At 39.6% G+C, this 9,473-nt stretch overlaps 1 non-coding gene across 1 annotated transcript; it reads left to right on the top strand.

The window, feature by feature from the left end:
* Nucleotides 1-461: 461 nt before the first annotated feature.
* Nucleotides 462-568, top strand: LOC139033442 (U6 spliceosomal RNA). The gene has a single exon (XR_011486021.1). It is a non-coding gene; the product is annotated as a U6 spliceosomal RNA (small nuclear RNA).
* The last annotated feature ends 8,905 nt before the right edge of the window (nt 569-9,473 follow it).

Below are 9,473 nucleotides of genomic sequence, written 5' to 3'. Positions count from 1 at the left end.
TTAAGAGTTTAGAAGAGACTTTCAAAAGTAACTGAAGATGAAAGATGATCATCAAGAATGTCACACTATAGTGTGGTACTCTGAAGCACCACTTCTGCTCAAATTTGGGTTTTCTGACATCTGTTTCTTTGCAGTGGCATACTGTAACACTTTTTTTTTCAGTCACAGATCAGACTGGAAGAGGTCCCAGAGAAATTTAATTTTATCATCCCAATCTTTCCCACTCTTGCCTGGGTCCTGCTATCTTTATTTTCTTAGGTTTCCCATTTTAGTTGCCAGGGAGCTGTAAATAGAGTTGTCTTAAACATTTCAGGTTTCTTTCCTCACCAAATAGTCTACTTTTCTTGGAAAATGCTCCTTCAAATTGAAAGATTGAGAATTGAAGACAATGAATTCTTGTATGCTCTTTCACCAGTTAGATCTTTAAACATGCAGTTATTTGAAGTATTAAGAGAAAGTTCGTGCTTGCTTTGGAGGCACATATACTGAAATTGGAATGATACAGAGAATATTAGCATGGCCCCTGCCCAAGGATGACACGCAAATTCGTGAAGTGTTCCATATTTTTTGTAAAACTCTTAGAGGAAAACATGGGCACAACATTCAATGACATAAATCAAAGCAAGATCCTCTATGACACACCTCCTAGAGTAATGGGAATAAAAACAAAAGTAAACAAGTGGGACCTGATTAAACTTAAAAGATTTTGCACAGCAAAGGAAACTATAAGCAAGGTGAAAAGACAGCCCTCAGAATGGGAGAAAATAATAGCAAAGGAAACAACTGACAAGAATTTCCAAAATATACAAGCAACTCATTCAACTCAATACCAGAAAAACAAACAACCCAGTCAGAAAGTGGGAAAAAGACCTAAACAGACATTTCTCCAAAGAAGACATACAGATGGCTAACAAACACATGAAAAGATGCTCAGCATCACTCATTATTAGAGAAATGCAAATCAAAACTACAATGAGATATCACCTCACACCAGTCAGAATGGCCCTCATCAAAAAGTCTACAAACAATAAATGCTGGAGAGGGTGTGGAGAAAAGGGAACACTCTTGCACTGTTGGTGGGAATGTAAATTGATACAGCCACTATGGAAGATGGTATGGAGATTCCTTAAAAAACTAGGAATAAAACCACCATATGACCCAGTAATCCCATTCCTAGGCATATACCTAAGGAAACCAAAATTGAAAGAGACACGTTGTTCATTGCAGCACTATTTACGATAGCTAGAAAATGGAAGCAACTTATGTGTCCATCGACAGATGGATGAATGGATAAAGAAGTTGTGGTACATATACACAGTGGAATATTACTCAGCCATAAAAAGGAACGCATTTGAGTCAGTTCTAATGAGGTGGATGAACCTAGAACCTATTATACAGAGTGGAAGTGAGTCAGAAAGAGAAAGATAAATACTGTATTCTAATGCATATATATGGAATCTAGAAAATGGTACTGAAGAATTTATTTACAGGGCAACAATGGAGAAACAGACATAGAGAATAGACTTATGGACATGGGGAGAGGGGAGGAGAGGGTGAGATGTATGGAAAGAGTAACATGGAAACTTATATTACCATATGTAAAATAGAACGGGAATTTGCTGTATGGCTCAGGAAACTCAAACGGGGGCTCTGTATCAACCTAGAGGGGTGGGATGGGGCAGGAGATGGGAGGGAGTTTCAAAAGGGAGGATATATGTATACCTATGGCTGATTCATGTTGAGGTTTGACAGAAAACAGCAAAATTCTGTAAAGCAATTATCCTTCAATAAAAAATAATTAAAAAAAGAGAAAATTAGTACTTTATTAAAATCTCACTGTGTCACTGCAAATTAATGTAGTTATCCTTCTTGCTCATTAGAAGGCTTTTACCCAATGATGATGTCATCTCCTTTTCTGATTTGTCATCTGTCATAGCCAGGGACCTTCATGGTCTTGGACTAATAAACATGCAGGTAAAATTTTTGACTTATGTGTTTAAATATCCACTCTCATAATTAGTATCAAATTGCATCTGAAGTGTCCAACACTGCAATTCTTAATGTTCTCTAAAATGTGGTTGGCACCTATTAAAATATCCAGGACATAGAAGTAACCTCAATATCCATAAACAGAGGAATGAATAAAGAAGATGTAGTACATATATACAGTGAAATATTACTCAGCCATAAAAAGGAACAGAATGCCGTTTGCAGCAACATGGATGGACCTAGAGATTGTCATACTGAGTGAAATAAGTCAGAGAGAGAAAGACAAATATCATATGATATCACTTATATGTGGAATCTAAAAAAGGGTATAAATGAAGTGAGTTAACAAAACAGAAGTAGAATCACAGATGTAGAAAACAAACTAATGGTTACCAGGGGATAAGGCAGGGAGGGATGAATTGGGAGACTGGGATTGACATACACAGTAAATAAAACAGATAACTAATAAGAACCTACTGTATAGCACAAGGAACTCTACTCAGTACTCTGTGATGGCCTATATGGGAAAAGAATCTTTAAAAAGAGTGGCTATGTGTATATGTATAACTGATTCATTTTGCTATACACCTGAACTAACTCAGTACTATAAATCAACTGTACTTCAATGAAAAGTTTTTTAAAATGTGGCTGACATACTGGAGGCTGGAAGTGGTCCTCAATTAAATTTCACTTTTGGTAAATGCATCAAGACTATTTTTCAGAATCTTTTGGCAATTTTACTTTAAAATTCTGTTATTGAGTTCTAGTTCATAATCAATAGCAGGACTTTAAATTTTACCCCAAATGTGCCAGGTATAAAGATGCAGTTATTTAGGTGCTGAATCTTCATTTATAAAAAGAAAAAAAAGCAGAGTGTGTACCTAGAAAATACAATTCCATTAATTAGTTCATTGATTCTGTAATGTGATACACTGACTCTTGGGTAAATTAGGGAAGTTGCTGCATCTTTGTCAGGTGATGGGTGGTGGAGAGGAGACTTGTTTAGTAAGCTGGAAGACTAGAAATAGTGTGCTTTAGCAGAAGATTCTCTCCCAGATGAACTTTTGGCTCCTCCTCACTGCCTTTGTGAAAAAATAAGTAGGGATTGACAGTCATGTTCCCAAAGTGGTGGCAATTAGTTTAGGAAAGTTCTCTGGGCAAGACATGACTGTGACTTCAGCAAGTGCATCTTTCATGCTCCTCTTTCATCCTTTTAGTCTGGCAATAGGTATAAATAGTTACAATATATGCAACAAATGAAACAAGATTCATTCAGAGGAAAACAGTGATGCTTCCTTTTGTATATTTGTTGCTGCTGTGAATTGTAAAGCTTTTGAGGCCATAGGTGATGGCTTGTTCATCTTTTTTCAGCCATCACATATAATGCCTGGTACATGAGTAGGGGCTTAATCAATATGTATTGAACAAATGAAAACTTATTTTAGGACATCAAACAGATTTCCATTGCCTATTGTGTCCAGCCATTCCACAAAGAGTTTGGCCAGGGGACAAGAAAATGTAGTAAAATTTTATGTAGTTCTGACTTTTTAGGAGATTTCAAGGTAGTTGGGAAAGTAAAATACACATGTATACAAAGTCACTGCTTGACTAAAGTCTCCTGGAATATAGAGTAAAAATGTCATAGAAACGTGTAGTCCTTGCAACTCTTAAGAAGTCTGGGAAGGGTGATTACTACATGGAAGAAAGGTGGCATAAAATGAAGCTTTGTAGATGAGGTGAAAAGAAATAGTGAATATTCTAAATGAGGCTGAGGGGGAGAAGTTCTGCCTGAATAAAGATATGGCATAAAAGATTACTTTGGGGTACAAACAGTGAATGAATTAAACTACTTGGTAGTGTTTGGAAACATCTGCCTTTGAAGCTGTAATGCTGTGTAATGGGAAGTCTTGCAGATTTTGACATGAGATATGATATGAAGGTGGTGTTTAAGAAAAGTAGTCTAGACTTAGGCTTCAGGATGCATGGGAACCGAGCAAAACCAGACTCGGAAATATTGATTAGGATGCTGTTCCAGTAATACAGTTCTAATGAAGGACTGTAAGAATATCACCTTGATATTTTGGATTTGGAAGGAGTAGAAGGTTAAATACAAGGCAAAAATTGTCATATTTCCCAACATGCATGTGTTATCTATTGCTGCAGTAATGCTGTGTAACATTCGCAAATTTAGTGGTCTGTAACTAAAAGCATTTGGGGCTTCCCAGGTGGCTCAGTGGTAAAGAATCCACCTGCCAAGCAGGAGATGCAGGTTCGATCCCTGGGTTGAGAAGATCTCCTGGAGAAGGACATGGCAACCCACTCCAGTATTCTTGCCTGGAAAATCCCATGGACAGAGGAATCTGGTGGGCTACAGTCCATGGGGGTCACAAAGAGTCAGACACAGCAACTGTACCGACAACAACTAAAAAACATTTCTTTTTCTTGCTCGTAAATCTTTGGGTTGGCTAATATGACTCTTTTTCAGGATGCAACTTGGTGGCGCTTGGTTGCATGTTTTAGAGTCCACGGACCAGGCTTTGAACTCCAGGCTTCATGTCTGCAGCATGGGTCTCATGGCCCAGGCTGAAGGAACAGTGGCTTCCTAGAGCACGCCCTTCACATGGCCATCATAGGACAAAGTGCACGTCAAGCTTCTGTTAGAGCTGTATCCCTTTGTTCAAAGTAAGATACAAGACAAAAGTCAAGTCAATGGGGCAGGGACGTATATCCTCCAAGTAGAAGGGAGATTCAGCGAATATTTTCTGAGCGATAATCCAGTTTCAAAACTGGTATAATTTTTTTAAATGGATCTGGACAAGTCATTCAAGTGATTCCCTACTGGTATAAAGGTCAAGCTTATTAGTAGATAGAGTTCTTCATGGTCTGCTCACATTCCCATCCTTGCTCTGCTAGGTTCCTATATCTGTCTTGCCTTCTAATTCCACTGTGCATGTGTGCTCAGTCACTTCAGTCATGTCTGACTCTTTGCCACCCCATGGACCGTAGCCTGCCAGGCTCCTCTGTCCATGGACTTCTCCAGGCAAGAATACTGGAGTGGGTTGCCATGCCCTCCTCCAGGGGATCTCCCCGACCCAGGGATTGAACCCACATCTCCTACATCTCCCTGCATTGACAGGCAGGTTCTTTACCATTAGTGCCACCTGGAAAGCCCCTAATTCCACTGACTTGTTTGCAATTCACCATGAAATTTCATGCTTCCTTTTCATACCTGTTCCTTTCTGCCAGGAATGCCCTCCTCTCCTTTGAATCCTTTGAGTCTTGACCTAAGTGTTGTCTTCTCTCAAAGGATCTTCTGACCTCCTTGAAAGGCTGTGATGGATGCTGCTAATCATCATTCCCTGATACTTTATGCATAATTTTGTCACAACACCTGTCACATTTTAATGCTGTGCTCTAGAGGCTGGCCATGTGGCTTATCCATCTAGATCTCCCTCGCACATGTTGGCTGAATGAGGCTATGATAACTGTGGGATCTTTAGAAGGAATTGGAAACTAGGGAAGCAGAACCAAATGTTTTCTTTCTTTTGTTTTCACTGCTATTTTTTTAAATTTTTAAATTTTTATTTTTTTTCCATTTATTTTTATTAGTTGGAGGCTAATTACTTTACATCATTGCAGTGGTTTTTGTCATACATTGAAATGAATTAGCCATGGATTTACATGTATTCCCCATCCCGGATCCCCCTCCCACCTCCCTCTCCACCCGATCCCTCTGGTGTATGGGTGAATGAGTGATAAGAAAGTGAAGAGTTTTCCCTTTGGGCCTTTTCAGATTTGAGGTGAGAGCGGGACAGCCAGGTGGCTCTCCATAGCTCAGAGTTTGGGGCTGGAGCAAAGATGAGAGGTCTGGGGTGGCAAGTCCAATTTGGTGACCATGTGTATTAACCTTGTACTGAAATCTTGACTGTGATAATATGGTCTTTTCTGCCTAATTGTCATCTAAAATCCTGTTTTTTAAAGTTCTGCCATAAAAGGACACCTTTAAAATTTAGAGGCTTTTTGTGGTAAATACATACATTGTATCTAAGTCATAGGAAATGTGATTGCTCATGCTAAGAGGAGAAATGATTGTTTTGTCAGCTTGACACATCCTACCTCCAAAAGTTTCATTTCTTAGAATTCATGAAAAGTTATGCAAACTTTGAATGCTTCTTTAGGAAACATCTTGTCTTTCTAAACAGCTTGCATCGGGAGCAGCTGCACAGTCACTTAAAAGAACTAGTTGACTAGTGCTTTTCCATTTGTCTGGGAAGACTTTTTTTCTTTTTTTTAATAAAAAAGAGAAATCTGCTTTAGTTTTTTAATGTAGGGATGGTTCGGGGTCCCTGTCTAGATGGGCTATGAGTCTTTGTGTAATTTCATCTGTCTGTGTGACATACAATAAATAACAGTTGATTATCTGACTGCTGGTGTATAAGGGTCTCATGGAGAAAGCGCTTCCGCCTGCTGCTTCTTGGAGAGGCCTTGGAAGATGGTCATCTGTGGAACTACCCCACCTAGCACATCACTTTATCTGAGGTGCCCATAGCCTACCTCTACCCTTGTCCTCAAGGTTTCCTTGAGAGGTGCTGTATTTGTCCATGGCCTGCCATTCAATCCAAAAGCAATAAAGACATCGCTGTGCCAGACCAAAACTGAATAGTTTGGCTTATATGGTAAGTGTTCTAAAGAAACTCAAGGGAGGAAGAGAAGTGGAAATGGCCCTACGCCATAAATGAACATAGAAATACTAACAGTTAGATCAGAAAACTTTCAAGTTGAATAAATGTTTTATTTTAGCCCCCGGCAAAAGAATATACATGAAGACAAATAACATCAGGTGTATTGCAGCCTCAAGAGGTCATTAAAGCCTATTTGAAAGCTGATGGGCCACGTTACGGAGTCACTGACCGATTCACCGTGTGCACCTGGAACAGTCTCGTGGGGGCTGATCTGTGTCCCCCGCTGCTGATCACATCAGAGGCTAGAAAGGCAGAAAGCAAGTCTGAATGGGAGATTACAGAGGAAGCAATTAGCAAATGGAGCACAGCAGCTCCACCAACTGAAAACCTCTTCTTCAAATGGCTATGAGCATCTGTGCGCGCCGCTGATGGCTATGTCTGTCTTTGGAGCCCATCAGTGATATTCAGAGAGTGGTAAAGATGAGCCTTTCCTTGTCAACACTCAAAGCACATCCTGAAAAGATGTTCTGTGCTTTGAATGCTCTACTTTTTGAGAAAAAGATCTCCACTTTTACTGGCATTTAAAAGGTCCATGTTTGAGAGTTAAGCTTGAAGTGATAAAATTATATGCCTCCTCAGATTTATTACTTTTGAATTACGCCAAATCGTATGTTCCAATGATAGTTTTAAAAACCCACTTTACTTTTTATCTTACCTACTTCAGTTCTTTTACCATCTCTGCTCTTCCCTCCCTCCGCTCCAACCACATAAAATCTTTTCTGTAGGTTTTGATACAAGTTTGGATTATTTTTCTCCAATTAGTTTGGCATAGAGTAGAGCTGTGAAAATATCTGTGAAGATTTTGAGTTACATGGAGATAAGGTGACAAAAAAGCCTAAAAAGTATATTTGGATTTCAATTCTTATTTTAAAATATGCCCAGAACGCTGGTTAGAATCACAGGAAAAATAAAGATAAGGTCCAGTAAGAGCCTAATAAAAGGCAGTTCAGTTCAGTTCAGTCGCTCAGTCGTGTCTGACTCTTTGTGACCCTATGGACTGCAGCATGCTAGGCCTCCCTGTCCATCACCAACTCCCAGAGTTTACTCAAACTCATGTCCATTGAGTCAGTGATGCCATCCAACCATCTTATCCTCTGTTGTCCCTTTTTCCTCCTGCCCCTAATCCCTCCCAGCATCAGGGTCTTTTCCAATGAGTCAGTTCTTTGCATCAGGTGGCCAAAGTATTGGAGTTTCAGCTTCAGCATTAGTCCTTCCAATGAATATTTGGGACTGATTTGCTTTAGGATGGACTGGTTGGATCTCCTTGCAGTCCAAGGGACTCTCAACAGTCTTCTCCAACACCACAGTTCAAAAGCATCAATTTTTCGGCGCTCAGCTTTCTTATGGTCCAACTCTCACATCCATACATGACCACTGGAAAAACCATAGCTTTGACTAGATGGACCTCTGTTGGCAAAGTAATGTCTCTGCTTTTTAATATGCTGTCTAAGTTGGTCATAGCTTTTCTTCCAAGGAGCAAGCGTCTTTTAATTTCATGGCTGCAATCACCATCTGCAGTGATTTTGGAGCCCAAGAAAATAAAGTCTGTCACTGTTTCCATTGTTTCCCCATCTATTTGCCATGAAGTGATGGGACCGGATGCCATGATCTTAGTTTTTTTAATGTTGAGTTTTAAGCCAGATTTTTCACTCTCCTCTTTCACTTTCATCAAGAGGCTCTTTAGTTCTTCTTCATTTTCTGCCATAAGGATTGTGTCATCTATGTATCTGAGGTTAATAAAAGGCAACTTTGACATATACAATACTGTTTAACAAACGAAAAGTTCAACATCATAATAGACCAAAAACAGTTGGTTTACTTGTAGCCAAATTGTCAAGCATGATGCTGAGTTCAGCTTCTGAGTATCCTCTGCTCAGTCCTTCCTGACCACAGTAGCTGCCTTGGAATACATTTTCCTTGCCCAGGACATTCATCCATTTCTTCCCTTCTTCAGGTTACATTCCCACTTTCCAAGACTGAGATTGGGCATCGCCTTCTTCTGGAAAGTTTTCCAAACTGCAGTAGATATCTTTTCTCTCTCTGCACCCTTAGCACCCTCTGACTAGCTCTTCTGTCATGCTGAGTTACCATTCTTTTCACATATGTGAGTTCCTTCCCTAGGAAATTGCGTTGTTGCTTCTCGAACCCCTAGCTTCATGAAAATTTGTTGAATGAATGGTTCTGTAAATCCTACCTTTCACCTTGATTGAATTTGTAACGCATCAGATGCATTTTAAAGACTGACATAAACCTTTTTATAGTTTTTGTTTCTCTTGCCCCATGTGAATATTCATACATTTAGCTACAGGAATGCAAGTATGCTCGAAGATCAGGTGCTATTCTGGACTCTGCTGATGGGTTATGTAATCAATGGTATATGCACTGCTTGCCTTTCTAGAACAGAAGAATGACTTCAGGCATGCCCTGAGTTCACTCCACATGCACAAGCTCCACAAGCTCCCTGATACAGCAGCTACACTCCGTGAGCAAACATTCTCTTTAGTTAAGGTTGATCATGACAACTGCTGTAATACAGTCTGAGAGACAACCATATCCAGTGTATTATTCCTTATATTCATCTGAGATAGACCACATGATATTGTACTGAGCTGAAAATGCAGGAGTCTCAGTTAGTTGTCTTTTCTGATGATTTACTTGACAGTCATACAGAAACATAATTGAAAATTTAGGAAGGTGATAGGTAGTAGTTTGCATTAAGAAAGAAGGCAACCTGGAGAAATA

The sequence above is a fragment of the Odocoileus virginianus genome, unplaced genomic scaffold (assembly GCF_023699985.2).
Source record: "Odocoileus virginianus isolate 20LAN1187 ecotype Illinois unplaced genomic scaffold, Ovbor_1.2 Unplaced_Scaffold_6, whole genome shotgun sequence".
NCBI lineage: Eukaryota > Metazoa > Chordata > Mammalia > Artiodactyla > Cervidae > Odocoileus > Odocoileus virginianus.
This window is presented reverse-complemented; position numbering and strand designations above follow the sequence as displayed.